We start from the raw sequence: 25813 nt of genomic DNA, 5'->3' as shown, positions 1-25813 counted from the left end.
ATGCGATTCATTCCATAGATCTGCCATGCAGTGGGCACTGCGTTGTGTGGATGAGGAGCATCGCCTTGGGAAGCGCTCAGTTGGTCTAAGGAGGGGGTCACCATGTAAAAATAAAACTGAGTGCCTAAATTCAGGAATACAGCCATAAATGAGACACAAGCCCTGCCTTTGAACAGCTCAAGGGGGACTGAAAGTTCATCAAATAATGGCTACATGGTGTGAGAAGTAATGTAAAAAACAATTTTAAAAAGTAGTGATCTTCAAATTCAAGCTGGGCTGGGGTACTTCAGGGGTTACAAAAACTATGTCATTTTAATTCCTTCATTTAAATAGCATTTATTTCTAAAAGGGGTATTTAAAAACACACACACACAAGAATATTATATACCAATCTTAACATATCTGAAACTCTCAATACTTAAGTTGTGCAACCAGGTTAACTTGCTCTTCCGTGAACTTTGAATAAAGTTTTTCTTACCATCCTTATTTCAGAACCTAGAAATGGCAAAACAAGTTGCTTAAGCAAACAAAATCCTTAAATTTGCAACTACTTATTGGTGTGAATCAGAATTCTCTCAACATGGGAATGTAAAACAAACGAAAGTAACGAGTCACCTGCTCAAGGTGACCTCAAACTGCCACTGTCACTCACAATCTCCAATTATAAATTTGAATTTATAAAATCAATTTAATCTAATATATTACAACTTTTTTTGGCAGGAGAGGTGGTGTTGAGCATTTGGAAATTTTTTGAAGTTTCAATGCTTGGAAAAGCGTTTGAAAGAGAGTGACAAGTCATGGTCAAGAGAGAGTGAAGGCACAAAGGAGGCAATGAACACACATTTGAAAATCAGAAATTTTTGCTTTTCATTACATTTGGCCAAAAGTAATATTCACTGGGCATTTTTTTTCCTAATTTCAAGGCACAGAAATTGATACATGGGTCAGTACTGTGCAGCATCAATAGTTCTCCCGGTTTTAGGTCATTCAAAAATCAGCTGGAAGAGTTTACATTTAAGATGGAAAAGAAGGGTTGAAAAGAGACATTGGGATATGGAAATGCCAACATTCAGTTATTCCAGTAACTGTCCAAAGAAAACAAAGGGGAAATCAGCCCAAGTCACCTGGGACCTATCTGAATCCCTGCATGAGACAACTTAGTAGACTGCAGGGATTGTCCTGAGGTGACAATAAGACTCCCAAGGGACAGCTCTGAAGTCTTCCCACCTCACCTCTCACATCAGTTAGGAAGATCTTGGCTTCAGGTAATAAAAAACACAACTCAAACCATACAGGCATTTTTACCACAACATTAAATAGGGCAGCCTCCAGGTCCCTCTCTCTCTCTTCTTAGCTTTGTCTTCTCCCGTGTGTTAACTTCATCCAAAGGCTGATGGCACGATGACTGCAGCAGTTCCAAGTACAACATCCAGACTCAACAGTGGCCAGTGAAAGAAGGACCATTTCATCTTTTTGCCTCTGTAACAGTGAATAAACCTTTTCAAGAAAGCCCCCAGCAAAATTTTCCTCCTGCTAAAATTGCTCCACATGTCAATGCCTAAACCAGTCATTGGTAAGGAGAATGCTCTATGATTGACTTGCGTTAACTGAAACTCTGTCCTCTGAAGCACATAGCCATGTATGAGGATGGTGGGAAACCAGACCAATTGAAGTTCCTATTGGGAAGAAGGAAGTTGGGATGACTGTTTGGGTGTAGCTGCTGTAAGGAACCTAAAGAATAGGCTTGGCATGGTTTTTCTGGCTGGTGACATGGTGAGAAACCATTTGAATTAGGAGTGAGCCCTGTGAAGAGGCAGTTCACTCATACAAACAAGTGCATTTTGAGATAACTATACTCATAAAATTATTAACTGAGGTAACTCTTCCTCCTATAACCATGTGTTCATTTGCTGCTCACATTTTTTTCTTGTCTTTCTAAGGGTTGTAAATTATTAGGTAGATATGCCTGTCCTCCAACTGAATTGAGTAGATCCTTTTTCAGAGATCTCACAGCACTCTCCTGTTACCTTTAGTATATTACTTATTTATGTCTGCCTTCTTATTAGAGTTCCTTGTAGTTCTATTTATCTTCATTGAGAGTTCACCTACATTCTTCTAAAGAAGAGAAACCACGTCTTATTCATCTCTTAGCCCTCCCCACTAGTTACAATGTTCAACATAATGCCTCAAATATATATTATATAAATGAACAGAGATTTGAAGTTTATAATACAAAATTCTAATCCACTGCATTTTTATCCTCCTCTTACCATTTTATCCTGTTCTTTCTTAATGTTCAGAATTTTCATGATACATCCATTATGCTTCCCATTACTACTGTTTCATCAGTCATTCAAATTGTTAAGATCCTATCCTGCTATACAATAATTCTTCCACCTCTAAGAAGGTAGCCCTGGCAGAGAGGCTCACAAATACATAAAAATGTTCACAGAAGCATTATTTATCATTGAAAAAAATTAGGAACCACTTAATATGCAAAAACAGAGATTGTCTAGATAAATGATACCTCCATTCTATGGAAAATCACTATTAAAGAACCATAGTTTACAGAATTAGTAATGGTATAAGACTCATGATAAATTCTTAGAGGCAAAAAAGCAATTATTAAAATGATATATATAATAGAATTCTAATTTTACAAGAAGAAAATAAAAAATGGGAGGCCATTCCAGTCAAGATAGCTGATTGAGCTGAGATATGGAGTCTCTCCTCCCACTTCAAACACATCTAGAAATTCTAGATAAAATTTGAAGAAAAATTTCAGTGTACACAGCTGGGCTTGAAAATAAGATAAATCCATTTCTAGGGGCCAGAAAAATAAGCTATTATGTCCCTTGGGAAGACATGGATAAATACTTGGCATTGAACAGAAAACCAAGAAGGTAAGTTCTGAGCTTCCACCGTGAAGCAAAACCAGGGGAGTGAACTGAAACTAGAAAAAGTCCCAACAGCCTAAAGACAAGGTTTGTTTCAAGGTATGGGCAGAAAGCAAAGTCAACCATGACCACTTGGAACTCCCTACCCTGCAAGGCATGCCAGCACAAGGCACAATTCTTTGAGCCATAAGAAAACTCCAAACTCAGAAATTAATATAAAAACTGGTCCAAAGCTGGGGAACCCAAACATCCACAGCAAAGTAAAACACAAAACTGCCCCATAAGGATGCTTCCACAATTCAGCATCTAACGTATTACTACTGATGAACCCAAATGAAAAGAATACAAAGAAATCCAATGCTATGAAAGTTTGCAAATGCAACAAAAGTTCATATCCAAATAACTTTGAATAATAAAGCAATCTAAAAAGAACTTTAAAATAAATGTTTATAATCATCAAGGAGATGAAAAAGATAATAGATTCCACATGACAGGAACAGGATATTATGAAAAGTGGAAAATGAATTCTGGAATTAGAAGACTCTCACTGGAAAACAAGACAACAATATGTTAAAGAGCACACAAGATGAGGAGAAATTTAGTAAACTGGGAGATAGATCTAAGGAAATCACCTAAAATGTCTATAGGAAGTTTAAAATATGGAAAATATGAAATAGAAATTTAGACAGAAGAGAGCGAAAAGTTCCAGCATGTGATAGTCATCTGAGAAAAAGACACTACAGAGAATGAAGAGAGGGATAATATAAAAAAATTCTCCAAAACTGAAGAAAGATATAAATCCTCAGATTTAAAAAGTTCATCAACTTCCAGACTAAATAAAGACAAAGCCACAACTAAAGCACTGTAGTGAAACTACAGAACATCAAGAAAAAGGACAAAAAACTGTGAAAGCTACAAGAGAAAAAGGTAAATTACCTTCAACGGAACAACAATGAGACCAATAGGAGTCCTAACATCAGCAACAATAGATGACAAAGACAATAGTAACTTCAAAACACTAAGGAAAAATAACATAACCTAGAATTCCATACCCAGCTAAACAATCATCTAAGAGCTGAAACAAAAGGAAACTTTAAAAGATATAAAAACTAAGAGCTTGCTGAGCAGAGACTCCTCTGAAATAACTGCTAAAGGATGTATTCAACCAGAAGGAAAATGAATTCCACAGGAAGGAACCAGATATAAGAAATAATAGCAAGCAAAGAAATTCATTACATATGTTGTTAATCTAAGCCAACAATAACGAATTTTGAAGGGTTTCAAATCATAATGAAACAGGGGAAGAGGTGTTTAGGTTCTAGGATTCCTGTTTTATTTAAGAGCAGGATATGATTTTCATCAACTTCATACTGCATTAAGAAATCTAAAGTTAAGTATGCATGTCAAATATTTTAGGGTAAACATTGAAAGAATTGGAATAGAATGCAAACTTCAAATTTAGTAAAGGGGAGAAAATGTTCAGGGGAGATAAAGAAAACATAAATAAAGGAAGGAAAGAAAGAAAAAAGAAAAGCAATATGGTAAATAGAAAACATAAAGATACTAAAAATGTTGAAGTATCAATTATCACAATAAATGCAAATGATTTAGATTACCTTTTTTAAAGACAGAGATTCTCAAATTGAATCAAAATTAAAAATCCAGGTATATGTTGTTTATTAGAGAGACACCATAGAGTGACACTGAAAAGTTGAAAATAAACAGATTAAAAAAGGCATCCTAGGCCAATGCTAACCAAAAGAAAGGGGAGCTGCTAAGAATGGGATGGTCTATAATTAAATGTAATAGTGATTATCTCTGTGGGTAGCAATAAATGATTTTTATGTTATTTATATGTTTATCCATTTTCCAAAATTTTCAAACAAAATATATTATTTTTAGAGTTTGAAAAATAATATATTTTTAATCATTAAAGACTTTATTAATATAGTGTAACTTAGAATAACCACCACTGCATACTATTTGAATCCCTAAACTAGATATATGTATTAAATCATTTAATATTTATAACAACTTAATGAGGAAAACACCATTTTTGCCTCATTTTGCAGATGAGAAAACTGAGGCAAAGAGAGATTTAAATAACTTCCTAAAGTCAAACAGCCAGTAGAGACAGGATTAGTTAGGAACATAACTAGTTGTGTATACTGGACATATCAGACATCTCCACCCAGGTGTAACATGGAAGATAAAACTCAGAATTTACAAAGTTTACTTTTTTATTTATTTATTTTCACACAAAAAAGTACTTTGATGACAAAATATACTTAACATTTACTGCTAACAGTGGAATTCATAGACAAAATAAGAGACAATCCCTTTCTATAATTTGGCTCATGCATTTATACTCTAGAACTATAAAACAAAAGTACCAGTGTGTCTACCAATGTATAAAGCATGGCTTTTTCCAGCTGAAATGTACCATTTCTGTAACAGACATGATTCTATTTTTGTATTTTAATTGCTTCTAGTTGGTGTCAGCAAAGCGAAATTTGTAAAAGTTTAACTTGTTTTTAATAATGAAAACTTAGATAATATTTCCATCCATGTTTTGAAATTCTGGCTGTAAAATACATGGTTAGAATTATCCTCTATTTGAATATGGTTGTCTTTCTCAGATTACATTTCCCTTTTCGTTTTAGCAAATATACGGTTTAAAATGAATTTTAAGATAACACATAGTACATTTTAAAATAATTTCCACAACTACAAAAATAGAAAAACACCCCACATTATTAGATATTGACTTCACCTGTATTTACAGTAGTCAAAAAATTTTTTTAAAAAGGAGTCATGATTTATAAGTAATGGATGCATTTCTAACCAAATGGATATTGGAAGAAAGAGGTGCATTTTGCTAGCTCTATCAGAAAGGGCCTTGCAAATAGCATGTAGACAATTACAGTTCTTGGAACATTCAATTGGCCACCTATCTTGGCTAAATTATAATAATGGCAAATCATATCATTTTACATAGTCATTTTAAATGTACTCTGTACATTTCTTCTCTTACCGCTCAAAATAACTCTCTAGAATGCTTCAAACTTAAAGGAATATGCAGATGCACCCTGGATATCCCTTTATAAGCAGACTTTGTAGGAAGCCGGAATACTTTTCTCCAGCTAGACTTCATATTCCTAGAAGGTACCACCACAAAGATCCACTTCTGTCTACACTGACACTGCCATGGCAGCATGTTAAGCATGTTGGAGTGGATGACATATTTGTCAGAGGCCCTATTTAATGAAATAAAGACAATGGTAAATGGTTGATCAACACCTCTCCTTCCATGGTCATAGGCTGTCAGCAAATTGTCCCTTCCATGTAATGAGATGGGTTTATAATTTTCAAAAGCTAAGGTCTTTTTTGTATAATTTCATCCACTATATAATACTGTTCATAGTCATTTATGATATCACATTATTATGTATGAAAAAGTGATTTTGAGAAATGGGGGTGGAGACATTCAATGCATAGTTATAATAGATGTGCATGGGGCTCTGGAATATAAAACTAATGATTTCATTTATCTACTCCTGATGTTATTGAAGAGTATTATCTTATGCATAATTAACAGGGTTTTGAAAGGTTGAATATAAAACGTTATAGTATTTCTTGTCAACTTACATTGGGAACTCTTCTGTGACCAATACAAATACCTATAAGCATGCTTTTGACCTAATCTGGAAAAATGATAAATACTATACTGTATTGGTACATCTTTGTCTTCAAGATACTCTCTCTCGCCATGAGTTATTGTAAAGAGCAAAATAAAATCCATGTGAAGGCTGTTATAAGTTCTGGCTCACATTTCATAGGTGACAATGCCTATTGACCTTAAAATTGTAGAAATTAAATTATTGGCATGACTACGTAAGTCTCATGTGTAACTACAGAAAACCATAAGTATCTAACTCATTAGCAAGTGTCTCACCGCTTATGGCATTGGGTCAGTAGAATAGGAGTTGAAAGAAACATTATAAGCCACACAAATCCTGTTAATAATAAATAAGGTGGCTTACAAAACCTTATCAGTAGCCTTTCATTCACAAAAGTGGTCACCCAAATTAAAACACTACCTTTTATTCCTGACTTTTTATCCAAAATAATCAATGCCTGCAAGTCCTATGTTAGAATTACAATTAATTGTGTAAAAACTGCTCATTATGGTCTAGGAGGTATCAAGCAGATTGAATGATCTGGGTCAAGTTGGAGCTGAGGCACCAAGACTGAAACCAAGGCAGGAAAGCACTGCTGAGAAGGCAGTGACTAGATAGAGCAGGGACTAAACCACAGACTAGGATCCCAGCACACTCAACATCAACACATGTATACCAGGCACTGAGCTAGATGCTGTTGTCAAACATTTGGACAGGGTCACTCAGGAAAATTACACTTTTCCTGTAGTTGCACATAGCAAATATTTTTAAATAAATTATTTCCAAAACCTGGAGTCAAGCATGACTCTAAAACTAATGGTACATAATCAAAAACATCAAGCCTATGCTTTTGATAGGAAGGGATGGATAACTGGAAACATTTTGATATAAGGTCCAAAGACTATAAATAGCTTGTTCCATTTTAGAAAATGAGAAATAGAATATTATTCTTTAATAACCATTTTAGTATGACATAAACTGACTTTAAGTCTGCTTTTAACTGGAACAGCACATATCAGACATTCAGCAAATAGTTGTTGAGAAAATGAGTAAATATTTTAACCACTTTTTATTTATCAAAATAAAAAATACAACATAAAATTCATTCCAATACACTTCTGAAGAGATAACTTTCGGATGTATAAAACAAATTAGAACAAAGTTTTGTGACCAACTGCCAGGGCAAGATCCACACATAGATAGCATAACCTCTTTTAACTCGGAAATACCATCATAGCAAGAGGGTCATTCAGTCGTGATAGTGGAAGAAGTTTAAGACAAACTTATCTTGCCCAAATAAAAAGCCGTAAAAATTGAAGGATGCTTCCTATTTTGGTGAGAAAACATCCATTTTGTAACAATTTATAACCCTTTGTAATCATCAGCGTGCGGAGGAGAAAGATCATTTCCTCTACTTTTGGATATGGCCCTTGAAAATTTTTAAAAACAACAACAGGTACACTGTCAGACATATATAACAGGCAATGACACAAGAAGAATCCACTGATGCCACACATAAATCAGTCAGAGAGATGACTAACTCACACCTTCTCTAAACCATTCAGAGCAAAATTTTTTTCATTTTATGAAGGCACAGAAAAGAGATTCCAACCACTAACCACTTTAAAATATGAATTATTTGCTGGAGACTTGATAACTTGAGGAAGAAAAGTCAAACATTCTTGCCAAGTGAAAGCATGAAAAAAAAAGTCTGACTCTTACAGTTACCTTCAAGGTAAAATTAATTATTAATCGGCAAAGCCTGGACATGGAATGATTGCTATCAATATTTTAATACTTTCCTTGCTAATTTCATTCTCACCATCGCAGTTTGTCTGCTGAAGAAGCAAGAGAGGTCTGTTTACTTTCACTGAGGCTTGCTTTAATGATCACCTTAAGAAGGTTTCCAATATTTTGAAATGCGTTGAATCTTCCTCTCCTTGAATTTCTAATATTAAACAAACTGAAAAAAAGATTCACATTTCATTCGCACGAGTTAACAATTCCAGCATTCTTAGCTGGCTGATGAAAGATTAGATTGCTAATTTCTGAGCAACATTAATTTTTTAATTCCCACCCACCAGTGCTGCAGTTTACATTGTGTTCAGACTTGTATTTTCTTATAAAAGTTTTGTGATGATTCGTAAAACTTGAACTTTGTGAAATCAGAAAGTTAATTTATCAATTAACTGAATTCAACCCAACTCATTTCAAGAGCCGAGCTTGCAGAAAAGCCTAACTAAATAAAATGCATCAGGTTTCAGCAAATGGCTTAAAAGAAACCTTAAGGATCAAGGAATGGATATGTCACAAATGTATATGGACAAAGAAGAAGAATTAAGAACTCTCAGCTGTAGCTCCTCAGAGTCCGTTGTCCCAGAGGGACAAGAGCCTATGTGGAACTTGGTGGTATCAGCCCAAGAAAATCTCAGCTTCAAGGTGACCTCCAATTTGCCTCAGGGGTAGAGACACAATCCTTAAATGCTAGTACCAAGACTCCAGGGCAGATTAGGGGAGAGTCAACAAAGGTTTGGAATTGCCCAGGGCATATAAAGCCTAGAGGAGCTGTTCTGGGGATAGTATTAACTAGAAAAGAGTCACACTAGATTTAAAAAAAAAAAAAATTAAATGGCTCCCTACTGCCACATGGAACCCTCAGAGTGTGGGGGCAATGTTCCAGGCTATCCTGGACATTGGTCCCAGATTTGCCCTCATTTTATATGTTTTACATCATATACCTGTTGCTTCTATACTCACTCCTGACCTCCAGCCTGTGACCAAATCACTTTCACCTGTGATGCCACCTCCTGCCAGGCAGCAGCTCCATCTGACCACATTACTCCTGTAAGCCCCTGGCCCACCTCAACACTGAGCACCTAGTCAGGTAATGGGCAATGTCCTGGTGGGCCACTGCCTGGAACCTGGACATCATCCTCAACTCTTACCTCTTTCTCACCCATCACATCAAAACAATCAGTGGGATGCTACTGACTATCTTCTTAATGGATTTCAAATCTGTCCATTTCTCTATCCCCACTGGCACACCAGCCTGGTTCATCCAGGCCACCATGGCTCTTCCTTCTTAGCCTCTTAACTCACATCCTGTACCAGTCAAGGCCTGTTCTCTGTCCTGCAGGCACAGTGGTGTTGCTCACAATCTCAGCGTGTCCCTCTCCAACTTAAAAGCCCTCAGGGCTTCCTATAGGCCTCAAGATAACTGCCAAGCTCTCTAGCATGGGTTCAGGATTCAGTCCCTGCTTACTTAGCCAGACTCATTTCTTACAAACTCAACAACTTCTGCACTCCCCAGTGCAGAGCCCCATGTTCTTTGCCACCTTGAAGGCTCTGTGCTTAGTCTAACCTCCCCTTGAGAGACTAAACTAAATCTCTTCCAAGACGTGACTTGCCAGACAGATACAGCTCATTATATTTTGTCCATGAACTAACCTTGTTTGTAGAATTCTTATATTACTACATCATTGGAACTAAAGTTTCTAAAGACAAAAATATTTATAATCTATCCCTAGAAATTCTAATATTTATCAAGCACCTATGTTCTTGTCACTGTTCTAAACATTTATTTGTATTAACTTATGTAATCCTCAGAGCAATCCTATAAGTTGATCCAGTTATTGTCCCCATTTTATAGATGAGGAAACAGACACAGATTGATTAAGCAAGGATGACACAGCTACTAAGTGGAGCACCAGGATTCAAACTGGACTTAACTACTAAACTTGACTATTACTCCAGAGACAGCAAGAGCAAACCACATTTGAATTCATGATGGATAATAGCAAATGTGTATCATCTAACATTAATAAGATCTTTCGATTGCAGGGTTGAGGGTAGTTATGATGACCAGAGTATCTAGTCTACAAATCTCTGCAAGACTTCCCTTTGTACTACAAATACTACATCCTCCTAGCACAGTGCACACCTCACCAGGGGAAAATTTCCTGTCTTATATTAGCATTTTAGGCCTACTTTGAGAAACAATAAAGTAGAAATATCACACTGTAGAATTATGCTGCTGCCAAAACTAAAACTACATAATTAATGTTACAGAAAAATGTGGGTTCCCAATGCTTTGAAATCTAAACTGTATGTCATTTTACCATTTATAGTTTATTAACAAAATTAGATGCAGCCTTTTTTATATTAACTGCTGTACGTTTTTCTGATGTTAAATCAATACAGTTTCCATTTTTCATGTAACAGAAATTTAGAAAATTAAATACATCAGACAAATGGTCATAATGCAACCATAAAATGAAATCTGAAAGATTAAAATGATGGCTATTATTTATCATGCATATTTGCATCCCCAAATAGTAAAAGTCCTAATTGCTTGCCTTGGGTTCTTATAAGTATAAAAGTAAAATATGGATTAACAGACTGGCCTCTTCTAGAAAAAACATATATAATTCCTGGACACAGAATCTGTGATCAATAAATACTTGATTGATTGATTCCTGTAATAAGCTTGTTTACTTGCTAGAACATCTGATACTTAGTGTTTTAAGTATTGGGAGGAGGAGGAGAAACTACTTATATCTGGTATAGCGAAACATTAAAAATCATTTGAGGGTTTGGGTAAAAAATTGGAGCATTTTAGAAATCAACTCAAAAAATAGCTTTAGCAGTGTAGAAAAAAACATTTTGAAAGCAGCTTTTGCATACCAGGTTATTCATTTGTTCACATATTTTTGTCAAGCACACACTATATGCTGGCATCATACCACTGGCTTGATAAACACCAGTGAATGAATAGACCTCATCTCTACAGAGCTTCTGCTCCACTGGAGGTTATACTATCACAGAATGAGAGTCTCAATATGGTAGGTCATCAATATGAGGTTAAGCTAAGAAATTATGAAGTTACTGAATTGTGTCTTCCTACTTTCCTTTTCTGTACTCCCAAATGCTACCCCTAAGTATAGCTTCCCCCTACTTGAGCCTGATCTCCTCTACAGGGAGGTTCTACTCCAAATTATCCTTCTCCCTTAATTCAGATTTAAGTTCCATTCCCTAGAAGCTCAGTTCTTGGCTGGCAAGAGCCAAAGAGATGATTTGCATTAGGGTACATGTGACTGATGGCAATTTGCATTTTTTTTTTTTTTTTGGAGGAAGATTAGCCCTGAGCTAACTACTACCAATCCTCCTCTTTTTGCTGAGGAAGACTGGCCCTGAGCTAACATCCATGCCCATCTTCCTCTACTTTATATGTGGGACGCCGACCAAAGCATGGCTTTTGCCAAGCGTGCCATGTCCACACCCGGCATCAGAACCGGGGAACCCTGGGCTGCCAAGAAGCGGAACGTGCACACTTAACCGCTGCGCCACCGGGCCAGCCCGGCAACTTGCATTTTTTTTCTAATGTGCTTGCTAATGGCGAGGAATGACTTACTGATTAAAAAATCCAGGAAAGAGCAGCAGGTGTTTCAGGGAAAGTAGGGTTATTTAGGGGAGAGGAGCTTTCTGGGTCCTGAAGACTCTACTTAGGAATTACTGCATCTGGCTGTGCCTAAGCTGACCTTGAAGGGCAACACCTTTATGAAGAAGCCGTAGCCTAGAATGTTCAGCAAAACAAATGGCCCAAAGGGTGAGGAAAAAGAGTGAAACCCCCAATGAATAACAAGATATAAAATTCAGAAAGGGTAGATCATAATGACCAGAAACCAAACAAGCCCAGAATAACATTTCCACTTATTTGAAAATTACCCAATTATGAGGCTGATTTTTCTTCATCCTAACATCCTATCTTTCCAACATCCCATAAATCCAGCTCAAAATAAAATGAGGGTCTTTTAATCCCAAAGATTTTAAAGCCAATAAGAGCATTTATTTAGTGCTGTAAACTGAACGCTTGCTCTATTTAGAGCACGGGCCTTATTCCTTCTGTTGAAAAATGAACAAGTGATTTTTTGAAATGTTGCCATGTTGACAATGGTATTAAATCTTCAGGTTGCTCAGTCTCCAGAAATCATGGGATGGGCATAAGTGTTGGCCGCATAATAAGCTTGAGATGGGTCAGCTACAAAAAAAAAGGTCCGTAGACTGTCTTCACTGATTTCCATGACTGTTCACAACCTTGCCAACTACCATAACAGCATTACTAATATGTCTGGTATTTTACTTTTCCTACAACAAACCAAGCTAGGGCAAAGTTGTACCATGAGCCCTGGATGAGCCATCAGCACTAGCTTTTGTGAGATTCAGCTCTTTTCTTTTAAAAATAAGTTCCAGAAAAATGGTCTATTTCAGAAAAATAGTTTTCCTCCTACTTACAAATGTTTGTTTATCTGAACAAACTCATGCTTTGTTAATAAATTAAACAAAAATGCTTTTAAAATTCACACACAATGAAACATTTCATCCAGACCTCATTATTTGCCATTTTCTGAAGAGAATTTCTAAGTACTCCTCTATGTGTGACAAAGTGACAGGAGAAAAATCTGTTCCCAAGTTACTTTTAGCCAAGTAAATACTTGGAAATTTACTCTATAGCTAAGAAAGCATATCATTATGACCTTTTCAAAGACATCCTGTAAATATCCAGCATTGAGCAAAATAGATAAGCTTTTTTAGAAAAGACTGGAGTCCTACTTTCAATTTCAGTGAAAGCATGACCATTGAAAAGAACCTCCTATAGGTTTGCCCTGAACTATCCCAGTGCTAATAATCATCAGTCTGTATTCTAATTGTCTCTTCAATTGCCAGTGTCTCCTACTAGATTGGAGGGCATGGACTGTGTATTGGTCACTATGGGGAACAATGTACCCAGCATACAGTAGGTGCTCAATAATAATATTTGTTCTATGAATGAATACCTCCCAGATGGGTGATGGAGAAAATTAAAACCTGGTAGGTTTTAAAGGAATTACAAACTCAAGCTCTCTGGACCTTGGGATCCATTTCTTTTCTCATGGGGCCAAATCCTTTTCAGGCATCAGTAAGTTGGTATAATTGGCATTTGGGGGTGGGGGAGGGGGAGTGAATCTGGTGGTGACTATTGGAAAGATTAACTTTATTGGGAGTCAGACCGTGACAGAAGACCATCCTCAGCAGGTCAAAGAAGTTAGTCTATAGCTAACCCAAGGCCTAGAAGTAGAGATAAACAAGAAAGGAAGAGATCAATTAGTCAAAATCTGAATTCTCAAATAATTTAGAGACCAAATGTGTTGGCTGATTGATTAATTTTACAATTCTATAGAGCTGCATAGCCTTTTGGGCTGCCACATAAGGAGGCACGCCTTCATCTAACATTTGGGATTATCATCACAATATCTTCTTTCTTTAAAATTTAGAATCAGGAATTGAGTCTATACCTTATGCTTAGCTAGGGAAGCATTTAGAACCATTTTAGATAGGAGCAGGATGAGGAAGAATGAGAAGGAGAAGAAGAAACAGAGGAAAGCAGGAAGAAGAAGAGGCGGAGGAGGAAGAGAGAATAGGAAGGATAAGTAAGAGGAGGAAAACCCTCACAGCTGCTTAGTGTGGCCCTGGCCATAATCAGATTTTCTGCAGTGTCTTTCAATCTCTTGCTGAAGATGAACTTGGCCTTACTTCACGAAAATGACAAAATTTCAATGAAAGGCCAAACCATGAGCTCAGATACTTTGAAGCTCATGCTTCAAAGTATAGCATATGAACTGTGGTTATTAGAAGATAAAGAAAGAAGGGATCTTGAAGAGCAGAGGACTGACTGGGGAAAGGAGAGGATGACAGTGATGATGACGATGCTGGTTGTGATGGTGATGATAGAGCTTACCAAGGTCAGGTAAGCTCATTTGGTCCTCACAACTACCCTATCAAGTAGATTCCATTTTTATTATTCCCATTTTACAGAAGAAGAAGAGAGAAGTAGGTTGAATGCACAAGTTCACACAGCCAGCACGTGGCAAAGCCAACCTAAGCATCCAGGAAGTCTGGCTGCAATACTCTTATTCAGTGTATTAGTCTCCTGGAGTCACTGCAACCAAGTATCACAAACTTCATGGCTTAAAACAACATAAGTTTATTCTCTCACAGTTCTCGGGGCCAGAAGTCTGAAATCAGTATCATTGGGCCAAAATCAAAGTGTCAGCAGTTCTGTCCTCCCTGAAGTCTCCAGGGGAGAACCCATTCCTTGCCTCTTCTAGCTTCTGGTAGCTGTCAGCATTCCTTGGCTTGTGGCCATATCACTTCAACCTTCAAGGCCAGCATCTTCAAATCTCTCTCTGCTCCATTTTCACATGATCTTCTCCTCTGCATGTGTATGTGTATGTGTGTGTGTGAGAAATCTCCCTCTGTCTCTTTCTTAGAAGCACACTTGTGGTTGCATTTAGGGCCCACCCAGCTAATCCAGGATAATCTCCCATCTCAAAGTCCTTGGCATAATCACATCTACAAAAACTTTTTCCAAATAAGGTAATACTTATAAGTTCCAGGTGTTTGGACCTGATATTTTGGTGAGGGGAGGCGGGGTATTTTTCAGTCTATCATACCTACTCTACTCTGCTGTAACAGTTTTCAGTGGTTTGAATCAGCTTGTAGTTTTAAAAATGCATATGGTTATTGCAAATAAATCAATTGAAAGCCTTCAATATGTGGCAGCTTAAAAAGCCAACATGAAGCTGGAGATCATTTAAATAGTTTAAAAAATTATATCAGCATTCTAAAGACTACTTATTATAACTTAACACTCTTCTTTAGATCACTGATTTGTCACTCAAAATCTGAAACATGGAAGAGGGTAATAGCTCTTAGGAAAACATTCTCTTGGCTCCATCCCTGGCCACTGAGATCCAATCAACAACTGCCAGAACACACACCTCAATAGCTACTATTATCCTATAATCTTGGTGCTCAGAATCCTCCAAGATCTTCCTATGATAGTGCAGCAGAGGCCTCAGTGTAGTAAACAGTGTCCTTCACCGTCCAGCACCACTGACTCCCCACGCCTCCTACCCTACTATCCCATCCTTCAATACGATCTCTTTTTTTCCAATTAACACAAACTTAATATTCTCTCCGTTTTGCTCATGGCTCTTTGGTCACTCGGGAAACTAGCTTCCCCTTTCAGCAGCCCAAGTACATAATCTTTTACAAGCTTAGCTTAAAATTTATTTCATGCAACAAGCATATGAAAAGATGCTAAACATCACTAATCATTAGGGAAATGCGAGTTAAAACCACAATGAGATATCATCTCACATCCATCAGGATGGCTACCACTGGAAAAGCAAAACCAAAAAACAGAAAATAACAAGTATTGGTGAGGATATGGAGAAATTGGAACCCTTGTGCACTGTTGGTGGGAATGTAAAATGGTGGAGCTGCTATGGAAAACAGTATAGAGGTTCCACAAAAAATGAAAAATAGAACTACCATATGATCCAATAATTCCACTTTTGGGTATATACCCAAAAGAATTGAAAGCAAGATCTCTAAGAGATATTTGCACACTCATGTTCATAGCAGCATTATTCCCAATAATGTAGAAGCATCACAAGTGTCCATCAACAGATGAACAGATAAACAAAATGCAGAATATACATAAAAAGAAGTATTATTCAGCCTTAAAAAGGAAGAAAATTCTGACACATGGTACAGCATGGATGAACCTTGAGGACACTATGAAAATGAAATAAGATAGTCACAAAATGACGAATACTACATGATTCTACTTATATGAGGTACCTAGAGAAGTCAAATTCACGGAGACAGAAAGTAGAACTGTGGTTGCCAGGGGCTGGGGACAGAGGAGGATCGGGAGTTGTTGCTTAATGGGTATAGAGTTGCTAAAACAATGTGAATGTACCCTTTAAAATGGGTAAGATGGTAAATTTTATGCTTATGTGTATTTTACCACAATTTTACAAAAAATTTTAATGCAAAAAAACTTATTTCATGCAAAAAGCTTGTTCACACCAATTCAGATAGCTCTTTCCCTGTCTATGCTGTTTTATTATAATTGTAAAGAAGGTTCAAGTCAAAGAATTGGTGCCCTCCTAACTAGATTTTCTTCTTTCTCCCTAAGGAAAAAGATCATGTTTTTTCCTTTGTTGTTTCCAAAGCACTCAATACGGCATTCTTCACACAGAAAATTGAATTGTTGCAAAAGTGATAGAGTCAAATTGAAATAAAATTTTATAATACCTAAAAGCAACAGGAGAGTGAACAACAACAAAATTAGCCAGAAAAGAAAAATCACTGGAGAAATGCTAATGTAAAAAAAAAAGATATAAAAATCAGGAACATTTTTTTCTTCCATTGTTTACCAATGTTGAAGGAACAAAAAGTACTTGATAAACTGTCACGTATATGGAGCTGATTAACTTGTGTTTCCAAAGAAAAATTTGGTTTAGTGCTTAATGGTATAGTTTAGATCAGTGGGTGTCCAACTTTGTGTGCATCATCTTCACCAGGAGGGTTGTTAAAGCACAGAGTGCTGGGCCTGACCCCCAGAGATTGTGATTCAGCAGGTCTGGGGTAAGGCCTCAGAATCTGAATTTCTAATAAGTTCCCCAGAGATACTAGTCCAGCAGGTTCAGAGACAAAAGCTTGAGAAGAATGGTTTGGATCTGCATTTCCTTGATTACACTAAGGACATCAAAACCTGAAAGTGGAACTGTCAGTCCAGACTGGGTTCCTGCTCCTTGACCTTTACACAAAGCCAAAGAAGACCCTTTGCCTCCCACAAGGGTCTTCCCTGCACCTACATTCTTTCTTTTGGAAAAGTTGGGCATTTAAGAAGAAACACAATATATTCAACGTTTTAAGTTTCAAGTAATTCAGACATGGTTTTAGTAGTGTGTGGTGCTGTCTTTCACTTTTAAAAGGAACTCAAAACAGTGCTTCAGCTGGATTTCTTTATTGCAATGGGATGTATTTAAGAGAGAAAGGATTGTAGACCAGAACAGCAGCACCTCTAGCAAAGTTATAAATCCAGATTCTTTGATACCCAGCAATTGGCTATTTTTCTACTTTGATGGTTTCTAAGTCAGAGACCATGTACTTAATAATACCTTTCTTAAAATGACAATCATGCCTAAAATAAGGCTAGTTGTGATATCAATAAAACAACATAAGAAATACTACATTTAAAAATTAGGAACAAAACTAACTTTGAAAGAAAAATTGCTCTCTTCAGCAGGCAAAAATAATTAAATTCAATTCATAGGTTGAGTGATGCATAAAGTCAAAAAATCAGTGCATAAATTTTTATAGAATATATAGAGTGCAAGGAGACAATAATCTATTGAAATCTGTATGGGTGAACCTGTACACACAGCTATGATTTAAGAGAACAGTGTTATATACATCAATGAAATTCCAGTTCATATTATCTTAGCAAGAGAGTCAAGATTGAGTAGTTTATGATTACATTAGACCGTTGAGATGTGTGGATGCCTTAGTCATCATTTTCATATGATTTATTAAAATGAATACAAGCTTATATATATACAGGTTACCACAGCACTGAAGTAAAAATGTATGCCTTTTATTAAAATCCAAGTGAGAAACACTCCTGAAACCAGCCATATGAATCTTTTAATGGAAGATTCTGTTTTTAGGAAATCCTTTTCCCAAAAAATTAAACATGAAGTTTATTTCCTAGGATGTTTCATATATGATAAAAACAATAACAAAAACAACCATAATGGATCTCACTGTTGTAAGGATTCAAATGAATCAACTCATGTGCCACCAAGATTCCCATATACACACAGCATCTCACACCATAACCCAGTAAGTCCATAATAGAGCAGCTGTTGCACTCATTCTCCAATGTCAGCATTATAATGAGATTCTACTGAATTTTCATTAGTGGAAGCAATATTATTTATATGTGCTGTTCTGCATAAGAATATAAAAAGGAAAGTCCAACAGTTCTATCAGTCCCACTTAGGAAACTGAATCACAATGACAAAACTCACTCAAGACTTACAAACAAGATCCTGAAATATCAAGAGACTGCAGAGTTGATATAAGGGTTTGAATAACAAAAATGACTTATACTGGTACTAGACACACGAAAATATGCCTAAAAAGAGCTGCCACAAACATACAGCAATATAAACAATTTTCCAACTGTTTATTTCCATATTACGCATTAAGGCAGTTTTACAAAAGGTGATGGAAACAATGGTTTTGTTTTTCAAGGACAATTATTTTTTAGTCTTGGAAAACAGAAGAGAAAGGGAATCCATAAAGGCAGAAGATGGATAAACAGACCCCTGGAGCCAAATAGAGTGCCTAGAACAGACCCCATGTTTATGAAAATTTGACAGATGACAGAGTTGGTTCTTCAGATCAGTAGAGAAAGGATGGAGCATTTAATGAATGATGCTGGGTTAACTGATCATCCATGTAGGGAAAAAATGAATTTAGATCCCTATCTTCCACCATACACAAAACCCAGTCCCAGGTAGATTAAGGATTTTACCATGAAAAGCACACTTCAAAATTTTTCAAGTTCTTAAAGTTTCATAAATATGGGAGAATATTTTTATGACTTCAGAATAGGGAAAGATATTTTTCGCCCAGGGAAATATTTTCCCTGACCAAATCTGTTGCCAATCTTCCTCGTTTTTTTTCCTCCCCAAAGCCCCAGTGTATGGTTCCATACCCTAGTTGTAAGTCCTTCCAGTCTTCTACGTGAGCCACTACCACAGCATGGCTACTGACAGATGGGTGGTGTGGTTCTGTGACCAGGAAGCAAACCTGGGCCACCAAAGCAGTGAGAGCACCAACCTTTAAACACTAGGCCATCAGGGCTGGCTCAGAAGGATTTTTTTTTTTTTTAACAAGACACTAAAAACCCAAACCAGAAAGCAAAAGATTGATACATACGAATATATTAAAATGAAAAACTACTCTTCATCAAAAGATATCATAAAGGGAAAAAATAAAAATAAAATCATAAAAGGAATGAAAAGGCAAATCATAGAATGGAAAAAGACACTTGCACATTCATAACAAAGGATTAGTATCCAGAATATATAAGAAAATTCTACAAATTGGTCAGAAAAAGACAACTTACTAGGAAAAAATGGGCAAAAATCATGAACAGGCATTTTTCAGAAGAAGAAATACAAACAGCCAATATTCATGTAAGATTCTCAATCTCACTAGTAATCAAGGAAATACAAATTAAAACCAAAGTAAGATAACAATTTTAGATTACTAAATGGGCAAAAACGTAGGAGTCTGATGGTTCCAAGGGCTGGGAAGAATATAGAAGAATGAGAACTATTATACACTGCTAATGAAGATGTAAATTGGTACTACCATCTTGGAATAGAATATGGCATTATAGAGTTGAAAATGTGCATATCCTACAATCCAGAAATTGTCATGTTAGATACATACCCTAAATAAACGCTTACCTGTGTACAAGAATGTTCCTTGTAGCAATGTTGGAAACAGCAAAAAGTGGAAGCAACTGTCGATCAGCAGGGGATTTGATAAATAACCTGGGCTACAGTCATTCAATGAAATATTTCATAACAGTGAAAAGGAATGAATTACAGCTCCATGCAACAGCATGGATGAACCTTAGAAGTATAAATTTCAGTGAAAAAAGCAAGTTGCAGGAGAGTACCTAAAATAGGATACCATTTTATAAAGTTTCAAAATAAGTAAAATTAAAGAATATTTTTAGGTATACATACATTTGATCCCTACATATTACACAGTGGTAAAACTGCTGCTTTTTTAAGGTGCAACATAATAGGAAAAAAAATTTCAAGATGCTAGTTACTTCTAGCAGAAAGGAAGAAAGGAGAATGAGGAATTTTTTAAATAAACTCTGAAGGAATTTTTTAAAATAAACTCTTCTTTATTTAGATAGCAAAAGGTTAAAAATCAAACATGGTTTTTATAAACCTCGTTTACACATACTTGAAACCAGGTGGTAGGGGACATTCCTGGGGTCATAGAGGGTAACCATTTCTTGGCTGAGCAGACACCAACATGAGGGGTCTGGCCTCTTCACACTATCCCAATAAATGCTTATACCCCAGGAACCCACACTTTGCAGGCCAGGGATGAGAGAGAAGAAAATGGTCTAGAGTATGGTTACATTCTCTAAAAGTATCCAGATAAGCGAGGGGGCCGACATTCCTCACTCTCATCCTAAAGTCTCCTAATTCTTATGGCTATTGAAATCAAGCTGTCAGTCGTAGTGCTGTCAGTCAGAATGCCAGACCCAGTGAGGCTCAACCGTTTTGGGGAAAGGAAGGAAGAAACGTCAGGATATGTACAATGAGTAATGATTACAGGTGGGGAAGGAGGATAGAGATTAGGGCAGCCAATCATGATTAATTTCATGTGTTCATTCCACTATCTGATTCTTGCCTTTGGCACCATAGTCATTTAAAACCTCCTTGCTGTCCTTTGTTTTTAGTTGGATCACCCCTAAACCTAGATACCATGTCTAATACTATCTTAGTTCCACATTTATTTTTTTTTTTCATATTTTAAATGCTTGTTTTCTTTGGAGGATATTTGAGTCCCATTTCAATGTCAACCATTTAACAGCAAATGGACATTTCGGGGATAGATGCTGGGGATACAAAAATTAATCAGACATAGTTCCTGCCCTCAAGTCACTTACAGGTTTAGCAGAGAATGTGGACAAGTTCTAGTAACCAAAGCATTGAATGGGGTACCCTAGAAATATATGTGGGGCCAGAGAGGAGTTCCCAGAAGAGAACATCAAGTCCATGTATAAAATGTGAGCTAGGAAAGAAGGGAACAGCAATAAAAAGGAAGAAAATTCTGAAAGTCAAAAATATAAGTCACTAATGTGAAATCTGTCCTGACATTAGGGATTACTAAAAATTTCCTCTACCTTTGCTGGGAGTTATTTCTGTCAAATGTTAGCTACATTATTTAATCTTCTGGATCCTAAGTCCAACAAAAATTATTTCGATAAATTAAACCTGAGTGATCTTATTCTCTTTTTGTTGAATGAATGAATCTAATGAAAATAACATATAGTATCTTTTACGTGTCAGGCACTGGACTAAAGACACAAAAACAAACAAGATACAATCCCTGCCCTTAGGGAAAGGTATACTTTTTTTTAAGAAAAAATTGTACAATTGGGTAAGAACCTACTTCTAGGAACTACATTGCCTGTAACAGACAAAGGAAAAAGCACATATATGATTCATAATTATTTAAAACAATGCCTTCTAACTCATAGCTAACTTCTAGACTAAAGGGGCAATGCGTGAACTGGCTACAAGTGCACATGTGCACACACACACTCAAGTTTAAAATCTCCATACGACACGCCAAAGCATCTACCAATTATCACTTCTATTTGAATGTTTTCAAATGATTAGTTTCCAATATATTTCACTGAATATATACTTTTTATAATGGTAAGTCCCTCAACATATTTTATCTCAAGCTTTATTTTTAATGTTCCAGAAGCAGTAGGGGGCAATCTAATGTAGGAAACCTGCTGTGGCAGTGGTGCAAGCTGAAGCAAGACTGCATTCTGGAGACGTTTGGAAAAAATCTCCACTTTGCTGAATACGAAATATGGCGTATAGGAAAAGAGGAAATATACATTGGAGAGAACAAATTCAGGGCAGTGAAATAACAGAAGGTGAAGGGTCCACTCTGGGATAAAATGAGATGAAACACAATGAAATAAATATAAAATAAAATGTAAAAACCTCTCATACAGGCTAAGAAAAATCTATGAAGGCACAGAAACATCCTAGGATTTCTGTTCTAACTTTGCCTGCAGGCACTTCTGAGCACAAGTAACTGCAGATCTGGGAATAACAGGTGTTTATTGATTTCTTTGTGATTTTTCTCTTTTTTATTTCTTCCTTTTTTTTTCCTGTGGTATTAGAACAGAAAGACATATGTATTCCATATGTAACACTTTAGAAAATGAAAGGCAACAGAAACATTGAACAGATGTGGAGAGTAGGGACCCACTTTCCCCAATACAGCTTAATGTCAACATGCCAACTGCCTTCTCTAATATTATTCTCAAACAGCAAAGGCACCAAAAGTTCTGCATAAAAATAGTAACTGACAAGAAGCTTGAACGTTAGCGTGGACATCTGTACTAATCACAAAGTAACAACTTTAGGTTTCTTTCTCAAGTTCATTCTTATTTTTAAAGGACTTACAAGAAATACCATACAGTCATTCCGGGGCAATCATCAGCTTGGTTTTACTTGCTTTTGAAGCTTAAAGGAGAAAGAACCAACTGGTCTCTGAAAATATCCTTTTTTTTTTTTTAGCATTTGATTGTTAAGTCGAGTTACAAAATCACTTATCCAGGTTGATTTCGCCTGATATGTACAAAAAAGTTCAAGAAACGAGAATGTATCTCTCTATGTGATGAATTATCGACCATAATCTAGCTGTCTTTTTATTTATCTGCAGCCCTTCCATTGATCAGACCAGGATGGGTTCCTCTTATGATATTAAGGACAAAAGAGGGAAATGTACCAAAAAAATACATGTATTTTTAATTTTCCTCGATTACAGAAAAAACTTCTTAATCTCTCTAGGTACTGGATTTAGTTTTAAGAGCAAGGGAAATTACAACTTATGAAAGGACAAAACAATTGAAACAGAAAGAAAGAAAGGAGAAATTGGAAGTTTGACTCTGCTGATATTTTGCAAAAGATGAAAAGGTTTGGGATAGACATGGGGGGGGGAATGGACAAGGGATGGTATTTTCTGAATCCAGTTTGGGAGGCAAATGGAAAACAGTGTGAGAGACCTTGTCACAAAGAAAAGGGACGTGTGGGGGTGGGCACAGATAAGCAGCATGAAGAAAAAAGGTGGGAAGAGTACGAGGCATCCTGGGAAGTCAGCAGGAAGCTCCGTGGTTCCAAAGATGAAACAAACTTCTCTGGGGGAAAAAACCTTTTTGTTTAAATATTCCTACATATGTCAAATGGTGAACTTGGGCAGCAAATAAACTGCAGGGAAGACTAATGGCAGATCATGCTAAACAGCAGTGAAAAAGTACAGTGTCCTGTGAGGAAGAATTCACTGTTCAAGAATTACAGTTTCATAAGGACCCAGATTTTTTTTTTCAAAGGCTGTGGCAGCTGCAGTCTGCAGATGCAGTTGGAAAAAACACCCTGAGCAGGAGGTACATTCCCCTATGGCATGACCATATTTTCTATAGCAATAATCCTATGTCCATAAAAGGAACGAGAGAAAGAAAGAGAGAGAGGAGCACAGGAGACAGATACAGTCTCATTCAAGGGGAGAAGCCAGGGTCACACAAGCATTGCACAGAGAAATATGTGGGGGCCCTTGTTTATTATTATTTTAAATGTTGATAGAGGCTCTTTTTATACCCACCAGCCTGCATTTGGAGTTTGGGGGAAAATGCTAGTATATTAGGAGAGGAAAAAAAAGACTACTGTGTCCACTGATTTAAATGTGTGTGTGCAAGCGTACACACACACACACCCCTCCTAATCTGGCTACTGCGTCTTAAAAAATACAAAAGGCCTCCTTCAAATTGTTCACTGCCACTCCAATTCCCTGAGTAGACCTGAGGGCTTGTATGATTTTCCGTGTCTCCTACGTTACCCAAGTTACCTAATGCATGCCCAGTATGAAACATTTTTAAATGAGTTAGTCTTTATTGAATTATGATTTCCAGCAGACGCTAATAACAAAATTCAAATTGCTCTGGCAGACGAGAATTTTGAGAGTGCTGGGACATAACCGAGTTTTTAAGAGAATCTCGTAGAGCCACCCACCAAGTGTGTGTAGTAAAAGGGTACTGCTTGATGAAATACTTCAAATAGTTAATTAGATTTGCCAAGGGAAAAAAATTCAATCGTTAAGAGTCAACACTCTAGGAGACAGAGATGATAAAGAACTGTTATTGGCACACCCAGGGTGTAGTCAAAAGTAAAGCTTAACAAAACAAAGTTTTCAGATTTCTGACGCACTGTCTCCGCAGTTGACACAATGCAATTAGCAACACATCAAAAGGAGAAGGAAAGCAACTTTTGCCCCATGATTTCTTTTTCCTTAAGAATTTCTCCAGGCTGCTTGAAAGGCATTTCGAAAGCAAGGAAGAATAGAGAAGCTCAGATTCTATCAGGGGTTGCATCGCCTATGAACACCTGCAAACTGAATTTGCTCTGTTTTGTTAACCATTTATTTTGTCTTTAGTGGATTTTCAAAAGGAAATGTGATAATCCCACTGTTCTTCAGATGCTCAACAGGGTGCTTCATCTAATAAAGCCATTGCAAGGGGATGGATTAAAGCAACATGGAGCATTCATAATTTGGGATCTGTTAAAGAATTTTAACATCCGGGCACTGTGAGCTCAATCTTAAATATGTTATTGATATGGATGAAAGTAGAATGCCTAACTAACATCTGCTTTTCTTTTGTAAGCATCTTCTTATTGCTATCACTTATGTGAGTCCAGGACAAGATGAACCGCTGGGCCATCATTCACTGTGCCTTTGGGGATTGTAGACTGATCCATCATAAAAAAATAAATTAAAAAAAAAAACTTTGTCACACAGTTATCATCTGGCAGAAATATCAAAGAGAAGGAATACAACAGAAATGAAACAGAAAAGGGACTTTTCAATGTAAAATTATGAGAGGTTTTATTCCTCAAAATTTGAAAGCTGTCTTCCAATAAAAGTGATAGAAATTACTCACGAATTAAAATTTTTTTTTTTTTTAAAGATTGGCACCTGAGCTAACAACTGTTGCCAATCTTTTTTTTTTTTTTTCTGCTTTATCTCCCCAAACTCCCCAGTACATAGTTGTATATCTTAGTTGCAGGTCCTTCTAGTTGTGGAATGTGGGACACTGCCTCAGCACGGCCTGACAAGCAGTGCCATGTCTGCACCCAGGATCCGAACCCTGGGCCACTGCAGCGGAGCACGCGAACTTAACCACTCGGCCATGGAGCCAGCCCCTCATGCATTAAAATTTTTAAACTACTATTTCCCAAACATGTTTTGCACGGGAACATTACACCTCCCACATCTGGTCCCCATTTTTTTCTAACATGTTGAGATTTTTATACTATTGAGAAGGAAGTAAAGGGACAGCTATCACTCTTCTTCGTACCACTCATTTCCGAACTCATCAGTGAATATCAAGCTAATCTATCTAGAATAGGATATACACCAGTGATATGCAATAGGAATATCATGAACAAAGTCATAGTTTTAAATTTTATACCAGCCACATTAAAAAAGTAAAAATAAACA

At 36.7% G+C, this 25813-nt stretch overlaps 1 long non-coding RNA gene across 4 annotated transcripts in view; it reads right to left on the bottom strand.

The window, feature by feature from the left end:
* Positions 1–842: 842 nt before the first annotated feature.
* LOC106842140 (uncharacterized) overlaps positions 843–25813 on the bottom strand; it is a 230562-nt gene continuing 205591 nt past the window's right edge. For all 4 annotated transcript variants that reach the window (XR_011499116.1, XR_011499114.1, XR_011499115.1 and 1 more), the window contains one exon: positions 843–1479. This is a non-coding gene — a long non-coding RNA (uncharacterized lncRNA). The remainder of the gene's footprint in view (positions 1480–25813) is intronic.

Source organism: Equus asinus, chromosome 28 (assembly GCF_041296235.1).
Source record: "Equus asinus isolate D_3611 breed Donkey chromosome 28, EquAss-T2T_v2, whole genome shotgun sequence".
In the NCBI taxonomy this organism is placed as follows: Eukaryota; Metazoa; Chordata; class Mammalia; order Perissodactyla; family Equidae; genus Equus; species Equus asinus.
This window is presented reverse-complemented; position numbering and strand designations above follow the sequence as displayed.